The sequence below is a fragment of the Muntiacus reevesi genome, chromosome 2 (genome assembly GCF_963930625.1).
Source record: "Muntiacus reevesi chromosome 2, mMunRee1.1, whole genome shotgun sequence".
NCBI lineage: Eukaryota > Metazoa > Chordata > Mammalia > Artiodactyla > Cervidae > Muntiacus > Muntiacus reevesi.
In genome coordinates, this window is record NC_089250.1 from 82,194,383 (window position 1) to 82,219,494 (window position 25,112).

Here is a 25,112-nt window from a genome sequence, read left to right on the forward strand (position 1 = left end):
ATAACAAGATATTATATAGATGAATACTAATGTGCAAATTCTAATCTCTTAACCATAACAGTTGTCTGTGATATGCTGATAATTAGTTGAACAGGATTTCAAAAAAGAATGAAACGATCTTTCTGAGATATTTGAGAAGACTTCATGGAAGAAGGGTTTTGAAAATAAACATTATTTAGAAGTCTGGATAAAAGTGGAGAAAATTTCAGCAGGAGAACTGCACAAGCCAAGTTACAAACAAAAGGGACAAGCATGAGAATTTTTCCTCAAGCATTTAGAGAATTGACTTTAGACGTGCAGAGAAACAAAGGAGATAGCAGAAAATGTTTCGACAGATATGCTAGGGCCATATTACAAAGGGTATTGAATGTGAAAAAAAACAACAAAACAGGAGTTAATTTTAGCATCTCAAACCAAATGAAGTTAATAAAATTTTTAGATGAGTGAAATACCATGATAAATAAAAATTATATTAATGAAAATTAGAAAGAGGAAAACATAGTCATCTCTTTGAGACCCCATGGACTGCAGCCCATCAGCTCTTCTGTCTGTTGAATTCTTCAGGCAGAAATACTAGAGTGGGTTGCCATCCCCTTCTCCAGGGAATCTTTTCAACCCAGTGTTTGCACCCAGGTTTCTAGATTGCAGGCAGATCCTATACCATTGGAACCACTGGAGGCTCAATATAGCCATGGAGGGGACTCAGGAATAGAAGAAGTAATGATGGAGCTGTCTGGAGGGAGAAAAGGAGAAGGGACAGGAAGTGCTTGATTTTATTCATATTTATTTGAAAAAGCAGCAGAACTTCTAAGCGAAAACAGTCATTTGGAAGGATAAGAGATGTAGGTTTCAGTGGCATCTTAATGTTTTAGAATTAACAGTTATCTTACAGATAACTAATCATCATTGGCAAATGAAAAATTGAGAGCCAGAGAAGTTGAGAAATTAGTTTGTGAATTGAACTTGCGGATCTGTTCCAGTCTTGATCTAGTATTATTTCCATCCTAATGACATCTTAGCAGTGAGAATGAATGGAGTTCCCAGAGAAGACTTAGATTGTCTAGAGAAGAACTCAGGAAGCTTAAATATGTGGAATGCAAGTGCAGAGAAAAAGAAAAGAGGGAGATCAGTCAGTAAGGAAAATCACAGGAACAATCAGAGATAGACGGGAAATCATTATATCCTAGTTCATCTGAATTGAGGGAAAAAAACATTCTGTATAAGATGGTGTTCTGCTGATTCTGTATTTAAAGAGAAGAATGGCAAATAGAAGCTATTGTATTTGGCAATAGGAAAATTGGCAGGCTCCTGAGTAAATAAGATTATAAATGAAGCAGGGAGAAATAAATTAGTGAGGAATATTCAAGAGGCTTGGGAAAAGGACAGTAGAATGACACTGGTTTATTTGTTTCATAATAAAGGAAGCATAGACAAGTTTGAAGACAGAGACAAAGGATATACATTAGTGAGACAGTTCACATTAGCCAGTTATGGATAGCTGTGGGAATAGATGTATTCAAGGCTAGGAGTAAAGAACCTTAAAACACACAGGTTAGCTTTAGCCATAAAAAGGGGTTATTTATTTCAAGACTAAAAGGAGAGATAAAAGCATATATCAGTTACAGAAACACAAATGTTAAACTAGAAATAAAGATAAAAGTGAACACATACCAAATTTATTGGTTGCTCTGTTTGGAGTAAAAGTCAAACTCACTTACACATAAATAATAAGACTGTGAGGGATGAATGAATTATTTCAGAAAGAGTGGAATTTCTGCAGAAGTTGGCATATGAGGAGAATTAAGGAGATTAATAAAGATATTATATTAGAAATGGTTTAGGGTATGAATGACAAAATAGCTAGTAGTGACTTAAGACATTTAAATATCTCCCATTACAAGAAGTGTAGAGGTAGGTATTTTCAAAATTGTCTCAGCAACTCAGTAATATCAAAGAGTATTGGGTCAGCTTCTCTAGATTTCTCTTGGCTTTTTGGCCAAGAGATCTCTTTTACTTCCTTAAGTGGCCGATATTAGATGTGATGATTACAGTTATTTTTTAGTGACTGTATTGTTTTAAATTACAAAAACCTGTTGATAATGACTGAAACACGGTACAAATAACCTTACTTGATCAGGGTTGCCTCCTCATTACTTTGAGTATTATTTAGTGTCAAATACCAAGAATGAACATCATAATATCATGCCAAAAAGTATTTTATTTAAAGACTTTGTGTCTTTTCAAACTGTAGGACTGTAGTATCCCATCCATTAATACACACTGAGTCACTTCAGTCATATCCGATTCTTTGAGACCCTCTAGACTGTAGCTCTCCAGGCTCCTCTGTCCATCGAATTCTTCAGGCAAAAATACTGGAGTGGGTTGCCATGCCCTTTTCCAGGGAATCTTCCAACCTCAGGGATCGAACTCACTAATCTAATGGCCAAATACAAATTTTCACCTGTGACCTGTATTATGCCAAATGTTATAGCATGAATTGTTTAAAAAAAACAAAAACACATATGGAAAGGACTAAAAAGTTCATAATGCCAGTCTAAGTTTGCATGGAGAAAGGGTCATAGGTATCTTCTTTTCTACAGAGTAATGTGTATGAATAGCTAACTGATAAAAAGTACAGTATTTTCATATGTTGATTCACAAAACAAGTCACAGTAGCTTAAAGAAGATAGAAATTATACCAAGCATTTTTCTGATCCCAATGGTATGAAACTAGAATCAGCTACAAGAAACAAACTGAAAAACTCACAAATATGTGGAGATTAAGCAACATGCTACAGAAATAATTGGGTCAAAGAATAAGTAAAAGAATATTGAGACAAATGAAATCAGAAGCACAGCATAGCAATACTTATAGGATGCAGCAAAAAAATAGTTCTAAGAGGTAAGTTCATAACAGTAAATGCCTACATTAAGAAAACAAAAGAGCTCAGATAAACTACCTAACTTTATACCGCAAGAAACTAGAAAAAGAACAAATGAAACCCCAAATTAATAAAAGGAAGGAAGAAAATATCAAAGATTAGAGCAGAAATAAATTGGACAAGAGGCAAAAAAGAAAATAAAAAGGATACATTAAACAAAGAGCTTGTTTTTTTTAAAAGATAAACATTACAACTGATACCACAGAAATACAAAGGATCTTAAAAGACCATCATGAACAACTATAGGTCAACAAACTGGACCATCTGGTGGAAGACATGAGTGAATTTCTAGAAACATAATCTACCAAGACGGAGTCATGAAGAAACAGAAAATCTGAATAGGCCATTTACTAGTAAGGAGTTTGAATCAGTGATCAAAAACCTCTGAAGAGGAGCAAAAAAAAGCCCTGCACCAGATGACTTCACTAGTGGAGTCTACAAACAATTAAAGGAAAATCAATACCAAACCTAAAATTCTTCCAAAAATATAGAAGAGTAGGGAACATCAAAATTCAGTTTAGAAGGCCAGCATTACCATGATATCAAAGACAGCCAAAGATTCTATTTGAAAATAAATTACCGGCAAATATCCCTTTTGACCATGGATGCAAAAATCATCATTAACATGTTAGCAAAATGACTTCAACAATACATTAAAAGGATCATATACTATGATAATAGGGGAATTTATTCTAGAGGTGCAAGGATGGTTTGATATTCACAAATCAATTAATATAATAAACCACATTAACAAAATAAATGATAAAAATCATATGATCACCTCAATAGATGTAAAAAACAATTAGACAAAATTCAACATCATTTCATGAAAAAAATTCTCAACAAAATGAGAATAGAGGGAATAAAAGTTCAATAGAATAACAGCCATTTATGACAAGCCCGCAACTAACTTCATACTGAATGGTGAGAAACTGAAAGTTTTTCCTCTAAGATGAGGAACAAAAGGATGCTCATTCTCACCACTTTTATTCAATATAGTACTGGCAGTCACAGCCAGAGGAATTAGGCAAGAAAAAAAGCCATCTAAATAAAAAATAAAGATGCAAAACTGTTTCTATTTGCAGATGACATAATATTATGACAATAAGCACTAAAGAGTTAAAAAAAAAAAAAAAAACAACCAAAAACACTGTTAGAACTATTAAATAAATTCAGTAAAGTTTCTGGATACAAAATCACTATACAAAAATTAACTATGTTTCTATACACTAATAGAAAATTGTCATAAAGAGAATGTTCTTTAAATTCCACTTACAATTGTATCAAAAAGAATAAAATACCAAAGAATAAATTTAATCAAGAGTGAAAGACATGTACACTGAAAGCTATAAAATAGTAATGAAAGATACTGAAGAAGGCACAAATAAGTGAAAAGATATTCCATGCTCATGGATTGGAAGAATGTAGTATTGTTAAAATGCCACTCAAAGCAACATAAAGATATAGTGCAATGCTTCTCAAAATTATAATGGCTTTTTGTACAAAGTACAACAAAAATTCATAACCTTGTATAGAACCACAAAAACTCTTGAATATCCAAAGCAATCCTGACAAAAAATAAACCTGAAGGCATCACACTTTCTGATTTCAAGCTATGTTACAAAACTCTAGTAATCAAAATAACATGATACTGGCACAAAAAAACACAGGCATAGATGATGGAATAAAAAGAGCCTGCAGATAAATTCATGCTTATATAGTCAACCAATATTTGACAAAGAATCCAAGAACTCTCAATTGAGAAAAGATGGTATTCAATTAATGTTGAATGGAAAACTGGACAACCACATACAAAAGAATGAAACTGGACTTTGATTTTATAGCATACAAAAAAATCAACTCAAATGGATTTTAAAGATTTAAATATTATACCTGAAATGATAAACCTCATAGAAGAAAGTATGGGGTAACCTCCTCAGCATTCATCTTGACAATAACCTTTGGTATTTGATACTAAAACCAAAGTTCAGTTCAGTTCAGTCACTTAGTCGTATCCAACTCTTTGCGACCCCATGAACCGTAGCATGCCACGCCTCCCTATCCATCACCAACTGCCAGAGTCTATCCAAACCCGTGCCCATTGAGTTGGTAATGTCACCCAATCATCTCATCCTCTGTCATCCCCTTCTCCTCCTGCCCTCAATATTTCCCAGCATCAGGGTTTTTTCATATGAGTCAGCTCTTCGCATCAAGTGGCCAAAGTATTGGAGCTTCAGCTTCAACATCAGTCCTTCCAATGAATATTCAGGACTGATTTCCTTTAGGATGGACTGGTTGGATCTCCTTGCAGTCCAAGGGACTCTCAAGGGAATGGCAAACCACTTCAGTGTTCTTGCCTTGAGAACCCCATGAACAGTATGAAAAGGCCAAAAGGTAGGACACTGAAAGATGAACTCCCCAGGTGGGTAGGTGCCCAATATGCTACTGGAGATCAGTGGAGAAATAACTCCAGAAAGAATGAAGGGATGGAGTTAAAGCAAAAACAACACCCAGTTGTGGATGGGACTGGTGATAGAAACAAGGTCTAATGCTGTAAAGAGCAATATTGCATAGGAACCTGGAATGTTAGGTCCATGAATCAAGGCAAATTGGAAATGGTCAAACAAGAGATAGCAAGAGTGAACATCGACATTCTAGGAATTAGCAAACTAAGATGGACTGGGATGGGTGATTTTAACTCAGATGACCATTATATCTACTACTGTGGGCAGGAATCCCTTAGAAGAAATGGAGTAGCCATCATAGTCAACAAAAGAGTCCGAAATGCAGTACTTGGATGCAATCTCAAAAATGACAGGAGGATCTTTGTTCGTTCCAAGGCAAACCATTCAATATCACGGTAATCCAAGTCTATGCCCTGACCAGTACCACTGAAGAAGCTGAAGTTGAACCATTTTATGAAGACCTACAAGGCCTTTTAAAACTAACAGCCAAAAAAGATGTCCTTTTCATTATAAGGGATTTGAATGCAAAAATAGGAAATCAAGAAACACCTGGAGTAACAGACAAATTTGGCCTTGGAGTATGTAATGAAGCAGGGCAAAGGCTAATAGAGTTTTGCCAAGAGAACGCACTGGCCATAGCAAAATCAAAGACACAAAAACAAAAATAAACAAGTGAGACTATATCATACTAAAAATCTTCTGCATAGCAAAGGAAACCACCAACAAAATGAAAAGACAGCTTACGGAATGGGAGAAATATTTGTAAATTGCATGTCTGATGAGGGCTTAAAATCTAAATGTATGAAAATGCATTTAACTCAATAGCACATAAAACAAACCATGGGCAGAGGAACTAGACATTCATCCGATGAAGATATCCAAATTGTCAGGAGGCACACGAAAAGATATCCTCAGAGAAATGAAAATCAAAACTGCAATGAGATATCACCTCACACCTATAAGAATGGCAATTATCAAAAAAACAAGAGATAACAAATGCTAGGGATGTGGAGAAAAGGGGAACTTTGTACATTGTCGGTAGAAATGTAAATTGGTGAATGCACTATGGAAAACAGTATGGACTTACCTCAAAAAATAAATATGAATTACCATAGGATCCAGCAATTCCACAAAGATACAAAACCACTAATTCTGTACATTCTCACTTACTGCAGCATGATTTACAATAAAGACATGGAAAATCTAATCCCATCAACTGATGAATGAAGAAGATGTGGCATATATATATACACACATTCAGCAATAAATAAGAAGGAAATCTTGTCTTTTGCAACACCATGTGAGGTGATTATGCTAAGTGATGTAAGCCAGACAGAGTAAGACAAATAATGTGTGGCCTCACATATATGTGAAATTAAAAAACAAAGCAGAATAAAACATAGAAACAGAACAGATTGAGTTGCCAGATGCAGGTGGTGAGAAAGAGGGTAAGAGAATTGGGTAAAGGTGGTCAAAAGATACAACTTTCTGGTTATAAGAAAAATAAACTCTGGGATTTATAGCACAGTTATTATAATTCACAAGACTGTATTGTATATTTGAAATTTGCTAAGCTTATTTTAAAAATACTCATCATCAGAAAAAATGTAACTTATGTGAGGTGATAAATGTTAATAATTTTCTGTGGTAATCATTTCAAAATATGTACATATATCAAATCAGTGGGTTGTGCATCTAAAACTAATACGAAGGTATGTGTCAATTATATCTCAATAAAACTGGGAATAAAAAGGAAATTCCAGGAAACAGTATTCTGTATCTGTTGGTATGTGGCTCAATAAACTTGAGCCTGTTGTTCACTCTCTCAAAAAAATAAATAAATAAAGCATTTCAATATACCATTCAAATAACAGTATGGCACACACCCCAAACCAGGCAACCTTCTCTTAACTTTAGAAGTGAGAAAACATTTTGTGATTGGAGTTCTTTCTATCTGTAGAGTTATAATCATGTGAAAACTTTAAAGGGTAGGCATGTTGCATTGATTTAAAAGTGTTTTGAAACATGCATAACCTTTCTTTTTTACAAATTGCTACTATTTAGATCTTCTAATAGGAAAAGAAGTTTCCAGGCATCTTTTAACATGAGATTTGTGAATTTTGTCAGAAATTATAAAATCACAAATGAACCTCAACCTACCCCATAATTTATTTGAATTCACAAACAGATCTTTGATCAGATCTTTTCTGAGATTTTTTACATTTATTTTAAATGATATATGGCAAGATTCAGTGTGTTATCATACCACCACAATCCATGTGAGAGATCAAGTGGTATTAACTTTGTACAAAGATAAGTAGTTAGATAATTCGATATGTGGTTCTTGTTTATGCAGATTCTGTCAGAGAAGGGAAGCAATACTGTAAAATGAATAATGTATATACTAATATATGTTGAATAGGGGCCTCTGGGTTAATATGGATCTGGATTCCTGAAAGAGCTCTACCTCTGTGTAAACTTCCATCAGTGATTAGATTCTCTGACTTTTAGTTTCTTTATGTGTAACATATGGATGTGAGAGTTGGACCATAAAAAAGGCTGAACACCAAAGAATTGATGCTTTCAAACTACAGTGCTCAGAAGACTCTTGAGAATCCCTTGGGCAGCAAGGAGATCCAACCAGTGAATCCTAAAGGAAATAAACCCTGAATATTCATTGGAAGGACTGAGGCTGAAGCTGAAACTCCAATACTTTGGCCATCTGATGCGAAGGGTCAACTCACTGGGAAATACCTTGATGCTGTGAAAGATTGAGGGCCAGAGAAGAAGGGACTGACAGAGGATGAGATGGCCGGATGGCATCACTAACTCAGTGGACATGAGTTTGAGCAGACTCTGGGAAGTAGTGAAAGACAGGGAATCCTGGCATGCTACACTCCATGGGGTTGCAAAGGTAGGACATGACTGAGCTATGGAAAAACAGCAACATGTGTAATATGGGAATAATCACATTAAGTGAGACAGTACATACTTTTCATGGTGCTGGCCATATTCTAAGTAATCAGTAGTTGTGAACTATGAATGATATAGCTTTTACACATACTAAAGATTTTTTTTTAATATTTACTCAAAAGAATTAGAAATAGCTTCCATAAGAGTCCAGATTTCTTCCATATGGCAAATTAATGTAAGATGTCAGTAAGAAAAGAAACAACATAAAGTTCTCCTGTGTCATGTAACTGATAGGGTGTTTCTGGAAGGAAGCTGTCCTACCTAATCAGCTATTACAAAACAGTTGACCTGTTAAGGTAGGGCCAGATAGGAGCTTGATTCAGTACTTCCTACTTATCAAATCTGAAATGTCCTCAGTTCATGTTTTTGATTTTTTTCTTAGTTTTCCAGGACCCCTTTTTGTTCAATCCCCATTGCCCATGGAAGGGGAGTGGGTGGGAATGTTCTGATTTCTACCACCATAGATTGGTTTTGCTTTTTCTGAGCTTTATATAAGTACATGTTACATGCCCTTTAATGTTTGATTGGCTTCCTTCACTCAGCATACTAAGTTTGAATTTCATCCCTGTTACTGAGTTTATCAGATTAAAACAGACAAACTACTTTGACTGTACATAAAAGTTTTAAGGATAGTTCAAAGAATTTTTGTGACACCATTCACCCAAATTGCCAATTGTCAGTGTTTTACTACATTTGTTTTCTCTTTCTGAGCCATTTGAGTTGAGCTGCAGAAGTTATGTCTCTTTACCCCTAAATGTTTCCATTGTATTGCCTCAAGATATCAGAACATCAGTGTATTTAGCAAAGTCAGAAAATCCACATGAAGATAATACTAACCTCTAGTCTAGATACCTTATTGAAATTCCACCACATTCATTAACATTGTCCTTTATAGAGAAAACATGATTTTTGGTTCAGAATCCAATCTAGGATCATGTGTTACATTTACTTTTCAGGTCTCTTTGGGATCATTTAATTAAGAACAGTTTCTTGGTCTGACTTTGTCTTTCATAGTCTTGATATTTTTTAAGAGCATTTTGTCCTTGAATTTGGATTGTCTGATATTTTCTCATTATTAAATTAAGGCTATGCTTTATTTGCCAGAAATGTCATGGGGATGATGCTGTATCCTCAGTACCCCCTATCAAGATGCTCATGATGTCATTTTGCTCCATTAGTTGTGATGCTTACATCAGATACCTGGTTAAGTTGGTGTCTGTCCGTTTTTTCTTCTACAAAAGTTATAGTTTTCACTTTGCTATTAAGAAATATTTTGAAGAGGGTTAATTTACTTCATTAAAATAAACATGCTGAGTAATCTTCCCTTCAATGGCTGCATCACAATTTATTAATTTATGTGTCTTGTTGATGGGATTGAAGTTGTTTCCGGGTTTGTGCTACTATGAATAAAATTGCTTTGAATATTCTACTGCAGTTGTTTTTGTAGACCTGTGTTTCTTTTTCTGTTGTATAGATGTTAGGAGTGAAATTGCAGGGGTATCCAGTAGAGATAAGGGTAATTAAAAAACAAAACAAAAGAAAAACACAAAAAACTGAAAGCTTTCCAAGATGGTAAAATTGTTCCCACTGTTACAAAACTTGCCAATATTTGGCATTAACCTCTTTTTACAATCTTAGCCATTTGAGTGGGAAGCAAATGGCATCTCATTTTTATTTTTATTTCCCTGATGACTAATATTAGTCATAATTAGACATAATTTAATGTGCTTATTGGCCATGCATATATCTTCTTTTGTGAAGTATCTTCTGAAAGTATGTAAGTCCACTTAATATAGTGAGTGAAAGTCGCTCAGTCGTGTCTGACTCTTTGTGACCCCATGGACTATACAGTCCACAGAATTCTCCAAACCAGAATACTGGAGTGGGTAGCCTTTCCGTTCTCCAGGGGATATTTCCAACCAGGGATTGAACCCAGGTCTCCCGCATTGCAGGCGGAGGCAGACTCTTTATCAGCTGAGCCACAAGAGAAGCCCCACTTATTATAGGGCTTTATTTGTTATTGTTTTGTAGTAAATTTCTTTGCATATTCTAGATATGATTTTTTCTTTTATTATTCTTTTTTATGGATTATTTATTCTAGACACCTGCAATCAATATGTATTGATTGCAAAAATTTTCTTCCAGCTTCTTGCTTGCCATTTCATTTCTTAAAATGGTATCATCCTGATTTTAATGAAATCCAATTTTCATTAAAAATTATGGCTAATATTTTATTCATGCTAAGAATTTCTTTTGAAATCTCAAATTTGTGAATATCTTTTTCAATGTCTTCTAAAAGATTTGTATCTTTGGCATTAGCTTATCTCCTACCACAACTGACATAGAATATGCTGCAGTCACACCAGACCACCAGTGGTCTTTAGGTGGCTTGGGTGTTTAATCCATTTGTTAGATTGGCACATGGGGCAGCTTCCATTGTCTTGTAAACTCTTACTCATCTTTAAATCTGCTGTCTGTTCATGTTATTTTAACTTTCTTAAGATAGATTTACCTTTCTTTCTCTCCCTAGAACTTTTTAGGTCTATATGACCCTTATCAGATTGATATAAGTAGTTGTGCCTTTGCCAGTAGACAAGAAGGCTACTCACTGGTTAACCTCCTTGTTACATTTACTAAATGGTGAGTTACATTTTAGATTTATGTAGTTTATATACACCACAATACAATCTTTGATGTGGCATCTCATTAATAATAATGAATTATTGTCTTAATGCAATCGGTACATTGGTAAAATAATTATCAAAAACTCTGAGGAGCCTCTACCAAATTTCAATTGTTGTGGTAGGCACTGATGAAACAAAAATGATGAAAAAAAAACAAACTAAAGCATACTGCTGTATTTTTATGGCATTTACAATTTAATGGGTGATTTGGCAGATAATTACAAAATAATGTATTGATTATCTTAAGAGAGATATGGAGGAGGTAATTCTGAGGATCCACAGGGGATAGACCTAGAGCAAGTTCAGGGAAGATATGTTGGAGAGAACCGTGTACATAGAGCCGAGAATGTAACAGGGCTTGGATTAGTAAAGTCTAATAGTTTTTAAGAGTGCTCTGAAAAACCTGTTGGAGAAGACCCTTGAGAATCCCTTGGACTGCAAGGAGATCAAACCAGTCAATCCTAAAGGGAATCAGTCCTGAATATTCATTGAAAGTACTGATGCTGAAGCTGAAACTCCAATACTTTGGCCACCTGATGCGAAGAACTGACTCATTGGAAAAGACCCTGATACTGGGAAAGATTTCCAGAGTGCTTAGGCTGGTTCTAGGGACCAGCTTCTAAGAACTCATAAGAGAACCTTCTCCATATCTCTATTATGATAATCAACATAATATATTTTAATTGTCTGCTGAGTCCCATTAAATTGTATATGCCTTAAAACATAAACTGTGTATTGCTTTATCATTTATTACTTTTGTTGTTTTTAAGAAATAAGTATTCTCTTTGTCCCATCTGGTGACCAAACTGAAAATGCATGGATTCCCTGGAGGTTGTACATTGTTAAGAATAAAAGAGACTGAATTCCAAAAGGCCAAATGTAAGGAACACGCCACATGAGGTGTCACAGATGTTGAAAGCCTGTGATTCAAACCAAGTGGATGAGGCAAAATTGCTTCTTTTTATTTGATTATAGCAAGAAGTAAAAAGGCAACTTAGCTAGGGAAAAAGAATCAGTAGAAAGAAAGAGATGGAAGTTGAAGAATGGAATTTTCTTAGTCCTGGTGTGGGGGTATATTCACAAAGTCTTCCCTTAATATGCGGGCCTCTAAGGACATAGCTGAACACTAAGGAGGCTATTCTGGTGTAAGGAAATGAAGTTTGGTGATGTTGGCTTGGCAGGGAAAACTGCCTATAGAAAAATATAGCAGTTTGGGAGTGTGGATAGTGCAGAATTTGAGGAGAGATGTAACATGGTGGGAGAGAGCAAAGACAGTCCCCAATTTCTGCAAGAACTGAGTTTGTCTGATGGGGATTCATAGATTTCCAACAGGCCTAAGGTAGCCTGTGAAAGAATCTGGAAGGGTGAGTCATTGCTCTGCCACTACATGGAGTTACTCCCATTAGAGAGAGCCTAGAACTCCATCTGGATTTTTTTTCCAACTGGAAAATTTCTTTAAAATTTGAGTACAATTGTTTTATAATGTTGTGTTAGTTTCTGTTGTACAGCTAAGTGAATCAGTCACCCAAATTTACATTCTTTCCTTCTTGGATTTCCTTCCCATTTAGGTCACCATAGAAGACTCAGTAGAGTTCCCTATGCTATACAGTTCATTTTTATTAGTTATCTATTTTATACATAGTAGTGTATATATGCCAATCCCAATCTCCCAATCCATCCTACAGCATTTGTTATGCTGGAGAGGGTGTGGAGAAAAGGAAACCCTCTTTTGAGTGTCGGTTGCAATGGTGAAAACACCAGATCCTAGCCACCAGACCAGTGGTCAGTGACAAAGTCCCTGGCCTTTGACTTTGCAGAAAATAGTTTCCTCAAAGACAGAAAGTAGTGAAGCAAGTCAAGTGTCTACTAAGAGGAAAAATGTATAGTACACGTGGATAGGTACACATCGATGGGAATGAAATTGGTCGAGCCACTACGGAGAACAGTGTGGGGCTTTCTTGAAAAACTAAAATTAGAAATACCATATGACCCAGCAATCCCACTCCTGGGCATATATCCAGAGAAAATGATAATTCAAAAAGATACACGCACCCCAATGTTCATTGCAGCACTATTTACAATAACCAGGACATGCCTGTGTGCTCAGAAGCTAAGTCGTGTCTGACTCTTTGTGGCCCCATGGACTGTAACCTGCTAAGCTCCTCTATCCATGGGATTTCCCAGACAAGAATACTGAAGTGGCTAACCAGTACATGAACACAACCTAAATGCCCATCAACAGAAGAATGGATAAAGAAGATTTGGTACATATATACAAATGAATATTACTCAGCCATTAAAATGAATGAAATGTGACATTTGCAGAGATGTGGATGGACCTAGAGACTGAGATTGAAGTAAGTCAAAAAGAGAAAAACAAATATTTTATATCAATGCGTATGTGTGAATCTATGTAAATGGCACAGATGAACTTAATTCCATCTGGATTTTGAGGGAGGCAGTCATCCTTCCCTGAACTGGGGTTCACCTGGGGACCTGCAGATGGAGAAGGCTTCAGTTGCTGAGATCAATTTTGGGTGCTGTCCAGGATGAAAGCTAGCTGGGACACTGCTCATCCTGAGGCAGGGAGGCAGATGGGCACCCCAGAGTAAAGCAATTGAAGATTCATTCCCTATTGACCAAATGTCTAAGACAAGAATAGCAGGATGATTAAGGGAGAAGGCTGGGCCCTGCCCAGATCACATATCTCTCACTCCTGATGTCAGGAGACCTCCTCAGCCACACATACATAGAAAAGTTCGTTATAGGCCAATGAGGGGAGCAATGTCAAGGGTAAGGAATGTTCTACCTAGATGCCTTTTTGGTAGATCCATCTTGGATAAGAGATGCATGTGCATACATGGGAGGATCCTGAGATATACTAAATGTGGACTGTGAACCAGGAAACTCAAAATGATTGGCCAAAGGAAGCCCAGAAGAAATAACCCATAAAGTAATTCTAACTGCCATGAGAGTGCGACTCAGCGACTCTCTCTCCCTGAGTCTGCCCATAAGCCTATCCACACATACTGTACTTTTCCCTCTTAATAAATTCTTTACTTGATCCACCACTTTGTGGAAATTCTTTTCTGTAAAGCCAAACGTCAAAGTCTTTGTCACTGACAACTGGTTTAGTGGCTAGGATTGGGCACTTTCACTGCCGCCACCCAGTGTCAATCTCTGGTTGGGAATCCAAGCCCTGCTCCAAGCAGATGCAGGCTGAGGCCACCTGAGATCAATCCCAGGCTGACTGAAGCTCAACAGCAAGAGCAGAAGACAAAAGAACTTCACAGACTGGAGATGCGATGCCACTCCTTGAAGGGAGTTATCTAAGATCACCCCCCTCTTCTACCTGCAGCTGTGGTGGAAAGAGGCACACAGACCTATAAAAGAAAGAATTGAGAAGCAGGGGTGAAGACCTTAAGACAGGGGGAAGTAAAGTGCTGAGAATAGTGATGGAAATAATAATGTTTGAATTTGATTGACTATTTACCCAAACAAAGCAAAACTTTAAAAGAGAAAAGAATAACTGGAAATGTCATGATTTTGTTAACCCTTGGCCACTGAGAAAGAACGGGGTCTTGAGAAAGGAAACCCAGTTCATATCAAAACAAAGATATATTTTTTTTAATCATCCTGCAAACATTTGGTTTTGCTGTCTAATTTGTACCTGTGAACAATTGCAGTGAAGGAGTATTTTGATATTCAGGGCACTTTCCCATGGAATAAAATTGCTTTCACTCTGGGGATTTGCAACATAAATGGGGCTCAACTAATATTATATTCATACTTTATTACATTATTTTAACATGACAATAACTGAAATGGGTAAGGATAGAATTAGTATTTCTTAGTCTGAAGAAACAGCCTCAGAAAAGTTGTGACTTCGGATACACAGGCCAGTGATCAATCTGCTGCCCCAAACTGCCTAGTCAAGATCAGTGACAATTACTCCTGGATTGACAATTCTCAAGGCCTGGTACAGAGACAGAATCAATTGCAACAGATTAATTGGAATATTTGTTAAAAATGTATATTTGTTGGGAGTGGGAGGGAGGTTGAAGAGGGAAGAGGTATATATATATATATGTATATATATATTTATTTATTTATAGCTGATCCACATTGTTATACAGCAGAAAGTATCACACCATTGTAAAGCAATTATAATGCAATTAAAAATAATTTTTTAAAAAAAATGTAGATTTTTTTCCCCTTGGATCTGATCTACTGAATCAAAATACACATGACTTAATGGCATTTTAATCAGGTTGCCCAGATTATTTACTGCTCCCCCAAATCTGAGAATGACCATAGACCAATAGCATTGCTTCTTTTACTGAGGTATCATCTTGAAATGGCCTTGGGGTTTAGTTGCGAGTAGGGCTGAAAAGACACCAAATTCTGCTTTTGAATTTTGTAACTGAAGGCAGCAGTAACCGAAGGGGACAGCAGAGAATAAGATGGTTAGATAGCATCATAGACTCAACAGACATGAATAATTTGAGCAAACTCTGGGAGACAGTGAAGGACAGGGAGCCTGGCGTGCTACAGTCGTCTGTGGGGTAACAGAGTCAGACAGGGCTCAGTGACTGAAAAATAGCAACAGCAGTTAAGGATGCATTTAGAAATCCTTTCCTCTTATCTCAAAAGAAAAGAATATAAAAAACAAAACCATAGATCTCCACTGTGAGAGGTTGTGATTAAATTATTCATATTCTAAAATGCTATAGTTGACAACTTTGACTCCTGCAGGCAGAAGTCATTGTAAAGCAGAATGTGCAAATGACTCTTCCCCTTACTAGTGAGATAACTAGCTTTCTTCTTTGTTATTCTTAGCTTCCTTTCCTATTTAGCTTCAGACCTTGAAGCCATCATCCGGCAAGAAATTTTACTGTACTTTCTTCATTTACTGCTTCTAGGAACACTTGCCGTTTATTCAGGTATATGACTGCATGGCTGACACGAGCCTTATTTTGTTTCTGGTTTTGTTCATGTCTTTCATTTGAAAATTAAGACTATAAGCATCTTAAGAAATTAAAATAAAGGGGAGGATTATGATATGTGAGCCCATGTGTGTATTTATTAAAAAGCACACAAGGATGTCCCAGACCTGTGCAGCTCTAGGCTACGCAGCTGGGCTTTTAGGATGAACTGGAATTAGGCTCTGGATGCTCCGAGAGACTGACTTTCTCAGGCTCTTCATTTATTTTTGCTTTTTGGAGGTGCATGGTCTCTTTACCGTTTTTTCTCTTTGCACATTAATTTCACTCTATTTTATGGACTTTGTCTCTTCTAAAAGCTTGTGAATCTCCTCTGCTACAGATTCTATAAATTCTTACTTTTAAGTAAATGCAGAGGCATTCTGAATCCAAATTCCCGGAGAGAGATTCTGACCAGTCCAGTTTGAGTCGGAAGAATATCTCTATCTACTCAGCGATGGCCATGGGGTAGGAACCTATTGCCAGCAGAGTACCAGGTACTCATCCCCATGAAGTCCAACAGGCTGCTGAGAAATGGGGTCATTCTGGGCTGTCAGATCCAAAGCAGTTTGTTTGTCTCTTTGCTTGTTTGGCTTTAGTTAAATTATTCTGACATATGTATTAACTGAGGCCACGGTGAGTCAGGGCCTGACACCCTCCTCAGGTGTTAGGGAAGAGATGCTCCTTTACACTAGCTTCTGGCATGAGAAGATATGGGCCTGGAGGTTCGAGCAGCTATGCTGGAACGACAATGTGCTTGAGGATAAAACTAACACAGAGACAAGAATGAAGCTGAAAAGCAGACCAGGGCCTGATAATACTTGCTTTGTTCCTAAATTTTCAGTTATGTGATCTGATATACATTTCTCTAAGTTAATTTGGATTGGATTTTTTCTCACCTAGCACAGCTTCTTTATGATTTTAAAGTTCAACATCTTACATTTAAAATTCAACCATTCTACCATTGGTTTAATCCTATTCTGAATAAAGTTTACTTTACTTTCCTTCTACACTTTGTTCTTTCTTCCCAGAGAAAGAAAGTGTATGACAATGTTCTTTAATGATAACAGTTATAACAACAGTAATACATTGTTACACATCATTATTTTTACATTTTGATTTATCCTATTCTCAGCATTAGATTTTTCTTTAACAAAGATATTTATGTTATTATTATTTTTTAAAATTTAAATCTCATTATCCACTGAATAACAAACTGCCTCTTTTGTTTGACAACTGGGTCTTGGTTCACCTTTGAGCCTTCTATTATTACAGTTTTTTTCTATGGTTTCATCAAAGTAGGTGACTTCCTAGTGAGTTACTGCATCCTGGATTTTCTTCACTTTGGTCGCATTCTTTGTTTTAGATTCCCAAACTTTAATCTCACATGTGGAATTCCTAAACATCCTCTCCCTCAAATATCATCTCCTCTGGAAGTGTTCTTCACATTCCTTATTTAGAAGTTATATCTCCTACATGCACCCCAATGTTCACAGCAGTACTATAGCCAAGATATGGAAGCAACCTAAGGGTCCATGAACAGATGAATGGATAAAGAATTGCTGTACATATAATGGAACATTGCTCAGCCATAAAAAAAGAATAAAATAATGTCATTTACAGCAACATAGATGGATTTAGAGATTATCTAAGTGAAGTAAATCAAAGATAAATATTAATGATATCACTTATATCATTTATATGTGGATATAAGTGGATATTAATGATATCACTTATATGCGGAATCTGAAATAATGCACATGAATTTATTTGCAAAATGGAAACCAACTCACAGGTATAGAAAGCAAACCTATGGTTAGCAAAGGGAAAAGGGGGAGTGATAAATTAGGAGTATGGGATTAACAGATACATACTACTATATGTAAAACAGATAAGCAACAAGGCCTTACTGTATAGCACAAGGAGCTATATTTAATATCTTGCAATGACCTATAATGGAAAAAAATCTGAAAAAATACATGCATATATGATTGAATCACTTTGCTGTGCACCTGGAACTAACAGTGTTATAAATCAACTAAACTGCAATTAGAAAAAGAAGCTATCTTTCCTCTTCTGTACTCAGATTGTATATTATTTTGGGGCTTGGAAGCAAAGAGTTTATATCCAAAATTTTATTTTGATATATTGTTACATTGTTAGTAGTTGATATGCTCTTTGAAATTTGGGTATGTTATGTCCTTTGTATGACTTCCTAGGTGACTCAGTGGTAAAGAATCTGCCTGCCAAGCAGGAGACATGGGTTTGACCCCTGGGTCAGGAAGATCTAATGGAGAAGGAACTGGCAACCCACTCCAGTGTCTTGCTTGAGAAATTCCATCGACAGAGGAGTCAGAGGGCTATAGTCCATGGGGTCACAAAGAGTTGGAGATGACTTAGCGACTAAACCACTACCACCTTGTCTTTTGCATACTTCAGTGTACTAAGTCAGTGCCTTGCACAGAATAGATACTAAGTATATTTAAAGATGGGCAACAAAGGAAAAGATTATACATAAAACACAACATAAATGTACCATTCATGGAAGTTCTGAGATATAAAATTCAGCTTCAAGTTACTTTTGTCAGACTATTTCATAATATTTTTCAATGGAATTGAATAATTTGAGTAATTTCAATGTAAAATTTTCCTTTGCTTAAGAAAGGAAAAGGTAATTTTCATATAGTTGTAGGAATTCAGTAGGTAATCAATGCAATTTGAGAATCATTTTATATGATAGTTTGTAAGCACTGGTGACACCCTCTCTAGTAGAAAATTGCTGTGTCGAGTAGTCCATAAGTGTGTATATCAGCTGTATTTCAAAGTTAAGTAGTCTGTTATTCAAATATGTGGAAAAGCTTTTCCTTGTAGAAATCAGTAACTAAAGAAAGATTATCCTCAAAAAACATCCTTCCTTTTTGATTCTCTAGGGGAAACAAAAAGACAACTTAAAACAAATAAAATGCCATCCAACTTTCCATCCAACATACATAGCAGTTAAAAAAAACAACAACTAAGAATAAACATGTATCTAACCAGAGCCAAATTGAACCAAATGCAAACGGGAAGGCTTTCTAATAAAAATGCTTATTAGAATGGTCTCCTAATACAAATGTTGACAAGCCATTTGGTATATAAAAAATTCTAGGGACCAACAAAGTGCCAACTGTAGAGTGTGACTACAGAAGAAATTAGTGAGGAAATATAGAAAGACATATGCATGTGCATGCACACACGCATACACACACAGATTTTAAAGACAGCCACTAAAAACTGCCAATTTGTTGGCATCTAATTGAGTGTAATTGCTCTTGTGGTATTGGTAACTTAACCACCAAGTACTTCCTTTAGCCCATTTGACTTCTTTCCTGGGATCAGTCATCCTGAAGGTTTTCCACTCCTTGAACAGAAAGGAGGAAAATGATCAAGGCAGACATCTGAGCAAACACATGCTATTTATACAGAGCAGTGTGTTTTCTAGAACTGATCCTGTACCTGATTTGGTATATCAATTATTTGTACCCTTTTGCCTCCTCTTACGCAAACTCAAAGCTGTGCCATGCCTTACTGATTTACTCTGATAAACTCTCACTGCCTGCCTCTAAGAGCAGCTTGCATGCCCTTGAGTAATTCACTCACATAGTATCCATATCTGACCTGGTGTGCATTAACTGAGAATAGTAAATACAAAAGTGAGTCTTCAAATATGAATATGTGTGTTCTAAAATAAAATTAATTAACATTAGTAATTTAAACCAATCAATTAAAGAGGAAGAAGCAGGTTTACATTATATGGAGTAATTTGGCATTGTTCCATGTATTCTATAATTTATAATATACCTAAAAATTAAGGCAAAAATGATTCTTCCAAATCAAAACAGGAACTCAAGTAATTCCAAACCATTCTCTTAACCACATTTTCAGATTTTCTTTCATAGAATCATTCTTTCACAAGAGCAGACCTGTTGCCAACATAGGCATACCCTTGATACGTGAAAAGTAAGATAAAAGGTTGTGGCAACATTATAAATAATAGTTACCACCATTGATAATACACAGAGTGTATTATTGATTTAATGATAATAATGAGACCACCTAACGCAAAGAGCCAACTCGCTGGAAAAGACTCTGATGCTGGGAAATATTGAAGGCAGGAGGAAAAGCGGACAGAGGATGAGATGGTTGGATGGCATCTTTGACTCAATGGACATGAGTTTGAGTAAACTCCAGGAGATAGTGAAGGACAGGGAAACCTGACATGTTGCAGTCCATGCGGTCGCAAAGAGTCGGACTCGACTGAGCGACTGAACAACAATAAAAATGAGTTGGAGATTTTTTTAAATTTATTTTTTAGTTGAAGGATATTTGCTTTACAGAATTTTGTTGTTTTCTGTCAAACCTCAACATGAATCAGCCATAGGTATACATATATCCCCTCCCTTTTGAACCTCCCTCCCATCTCCCTCCCCATTCCACCCCTCGAGGTTGATACAGAGCCCCTGTTTGAGTTTCTTAGCTATATAGCAAATTCCCATTGGCTGTCTATTTTACATACGGTAATGTAAGTTTCCAGGTTACTCTTTCCATACATCTCACGCTCGCCTCCCCTCTCCTCATGTCCACAAGTCTATTCTCTGTGTCTGTTTCTCCATTGCTGCCCTGTAAGTAAATTCTTCAGTACTATTTTTCTAGATTCTGTATATATGCATTAGAATACTATGTTTATCTTACTCTTTCTGACTTACTTCACTGTATAATAGTTTCTAGGTTCATACACCTCATTAGAACTGACTCAAATGTGTTCCTTTTTATGGCTGAGTAATATTCTGTTGTGTGTACATACCACAACTTCTTTATCCATTCATCTGTTGATGGACATCTAGGTTGCTTCCATGTTCTAGCTATTGTAAATAATGCTGCAGTGAACAATGGGATACATGTGTCTCTTTCAATTTTGGCTTCCTTAGGCTACGTGCCTAGGAGTGGGATTGTTGGGTCATTTGGTGGTTTTATTCCTATTTTTTTTTAAGGAATTTTGATACCATCTTTCATAGTGGCTGTATTAATTTACATTCCCACCAACAGTGCAAGAGTGTTCCCTTTTCTCCACACCCTCTCCAGTATTTATTGTTTGTAGACTTTTTGTGATGGCCATTCTGACTGGTGTGAGGTGATATCTCATTGTGGTTTTGATTTGTACTTTGCTAATTATGAGTGATGTTTAGCATTTTTTCATGTGTTTGTTAGCCATCTGTGTATCTTCTTTGTAGAAATGTCTGTTTAGGTCTTTTTCCCACTCTTTGATTGGGTTGTTTGTTTGTCTGGTATTGAGTTGTATGAGCTGCTTGTATATTTTGGAAATTAATCCCTTGTCAGTTGTTTCCTTTGCTATTATTTTCTCCCATTCTGAAGGCTGTCTTTTCACCTTGCATATAATTTCCTTTGCTGTGTAAAAACTTTTAAGTTTAATCAGGTCCTACTTGTTTGCTTTTGTTTTTATTTCTGTTACTCTAGGAGGTGGAACATAGGGGATCTTGCTTTGATTTATATAATCGAGTGTTTTGCCTATGTTTTCCTCTAAGAGTTTTATAGTTTCTGTTCTTACATTTAGGTCTTTAATCCATTTTGAGTTTATCTTTGTGTATGGTGTTAGGAAGTGTTCTAATTTCATTCTTTTACATATAGCTCTCCAGTTTTCCCAGCACCATTTATTGAAGAAGCTGTCTTTGCCCCATTGTATATTCTTGCCTCCTTTGTCAAATATAAGATACCCATAGGAGCATGAGTTTATTTCTGGGCTTTCTATCTTATTCCATTGACCTATGTTTCTGTTTTTGTGCCAGTACCATACTGTCTTGATGACTGTAGCTTTGTAGTATAATCTGAAGTCAGGAAGGTAGATTGCTCCAGCTCCATTCTTCTTTCTGAAGATTGCCTTGGCTATTAGGGGTCTTTTGTGTTTCCATATGAATTGTGATTTTTTTTTTTTGTTCTAGTTCTGTGAAAAATGTCATTGGTAATTTGATAGGGATCACATTGAATTTTTAGATTGCATTTGGTAGTATAGTCATTTTCACAATATTGATTCTTCCTACCCAGGACCATGGAGATATCTCCACCTGTTTATGTCATCTTTGATTTCTTTCATTAGTGTCTTATAATTTTCTGTGTAGAGTACTTTTTCTTCTTAGGTACATTTATTCCTATATATTTTATTCTTTTTTTTCAATAGTGGATGGGATTGATTACTTAATTTCTCTTTCTGATTTTTCATTGTTAGTATACAGAAATGCAAATGATTTTGGTGTATTGACTTTGTATCCTGCAACCTTGCTAAATTCACTGATTAGCTCTAGTAATTTTCTGATACTATCTACAGGGCTTTCTATGAACTGTATCATGTCATCTGCAAACAGTGACAGCTTTACTTCTTTTTTTCTGACCTGAATTTCTTTTATGTCTTTTTCTTCTCTGATTGCTGTAGCCTTGGACTTCCAGAACCATGTTGAATAATAATGGGGAAAGTGGGCATTCCTTGTCTTGTTCCTGATCTTAGGGGGGATGCTTTTAGTTTTTTACCACTGAGAATAATGTTTGCTGTAGACATCATATATGGGCTTTATCATGTTGAGGTAGATTCCTTCTATGACCGTTTTTTGAAGATTTTTAATCATAAATGGGTGTTGAATTTTGTCAAAGGCTTTTTCTGCATCTATTGAGATGATCATATGGCTATTATCTTTCAGTTTGTTAACATGGTGAATCACATTGATTGTTTTGCATATACTGAAGAATACTTTTATTCCTGGAATAAATCCAACCTGATCACGGTGTATGAGCTTTTTGATGTGTTGCTGAATTCTGTTTTCTAAAATTTTGTTGAGGATTTTTGCATCTATGTTCATCAGTGATATTGGCCTGTAGTTTCCTTTTTTTGTGTTGTCTTTGTCTGATATTGATATCAGGGTGATGGTGGCCTTATAGAATGAGTTTGGAAATGTTCCTTCCTCTGCAATTTTTTGAAACAGTTTTAGAAGGATAGGCATTAGCTCTTCTTTAAATGTTTGATAGAATTCTCCTGTGAATCCATCTGGTCCTGGGCTTTTGTTTTTGGGGAGTTTTTTTTTTTTTTAATCACAGCTTCAATTTTAGTAATTGTAATTGAGCTGTTCATAATCTCTATTTCTTCCTGAGTCAGTCTTGGAAGAGTGAACTTTTCTAAGAATCTGTCCATTTTTTCCAGGATATCCACTTTATTGCCATATAGTTGTTCATAATAGTCTCTTGTAATCCTTTGTATTTCTACACTGTCTGTTGTAACCTCTCCTTTTTCATTTCTAATTTTGTTGATTTGATTCTTCTCTTTTTTTCTTGATGAGTTTGGCCATAGTTTTGTCAATTTTGTTTATATCCTCAAAGAATCAGCTTTTAGTTTTATTAATCTTTACTATTATTTCTTTAATTTCTTTTTTACTTATTTCTGCTCAGATATTTATGATTTCTTCTACTAATTATGGGTTTTTTTTTGTTCTTTTGTTTCCCAGTTGTTTTGGGTGTAAATTTAGGTTGCTTATTCAATGTTTTTCTTTTTTATTGAGGTAAGATTATATTTCTGTAAACTTCCCTCTTAGAACTGCTTTTGCTGCTTCCCATAGGTTTTGAGTTGTCGTGTTTTCATTGTCATTTGTTTCTAGAAATTTTTTTATTTCCCTTTTGATTTCTTCAGTAACCAATTTGTTATTTAGAAGTGTATTATTTAATCTCTAAGTGTTTGTGTTTCTTACAGTTTTTTTCTTGTAATTGATATCTAGTCTCATAGCATTGTGATCAGAGAAGATGCTTGATATGATTTCAACTTTCTTAAATTTACCGAGGTTTGATTCATGACCCAAGATGTGGTCTATCCTGGAGAATGTTCCACGTGTACTTGTGAAGAAGGTGTATTCTTCTGCATTTGGATGGAATGTCCTGAAGATATCAATGAGATTCATCTCATCTAAAGTATTATTTAAGACTTGTGTTTCCTTATTAGTGCTCTGTTTTGATGATCTGTCCATTGGTGTGAGTGGGGTGTTAATGTCTCCTACTATTATTGTGTTACTGTCAATTTTGCCTTTTATATCTGTTAGTGTTTGTCTTATGTATTGAGGTGCTCCTATGTTGGGTGCATAGATATTTACAATTGTTATGTTTTCCTCTTGGGTTGATCCCTTGATCATTATGTTGTGTCCTTCCTTATCTCTTGTAATCTTCTTTATTTTAAGGTCTATTTTGTCTGATACAAGGATTGCTACTCCAGCTTTCTTTTGCTCCCTATTTGCATGGAATATATTTTTCTATCCTCTCACTTTCAGTCTATTTGTATCTTTAGGTCTGAAGTGGGTTTCTTCTAGACAGCATATATATGGGTCTTGTTTTTGTATCCATTCAGCCAGCTTGTGTCTTTTGGTTGGAGCATTTAATCCATTTAAATTTAAAGTAATTATTGATATATATGTTTCTATTGTCACTTTCTTAATTGCTTTGGGTTGATTTTGTAGATCTTTTTCTTTCTCTTGTATTTCTTGACTATAGAAGTCCCTTTAACATTTATTGTAAAGCTGATTTGGTGGTACTGAATTCTCCTAACTTTTGGTTGTCTGAAAAGATTTTTATTTCTCCATCAATTTTGAATGAGATCCTTGCCAGGTACAGTAATCTTGGTTGTAGATTTTCCCCTTTCAGTACTTTAAATATATCTTGCCATTCCCTTCTGCCCTGCAGTTTCTGCTTAAAAGATCAGCTGTTAAACGTATGGGATTTCCCTTGTATGTTACTTACTGCCTTTCCCTTGCTGCTTTTAATATTCTTGATTTGTGTTTAGCCTTTGTTAGTTTGATTAGTAGGTGTTTTGGTATATTTCTCCTTGGGTTTATCCTGTATGGGACTCCTTGTACCTCTTGGACTTGATTGACTACTTCCTTTTCCATGTTGGGGAAATTTTCAACTATAATCTCCTCAAAAATTTTCTCATACTCTTTCTTTTTCTCTTTTCCTTTTGGGACCCATATAATTTGAATGTTAGTG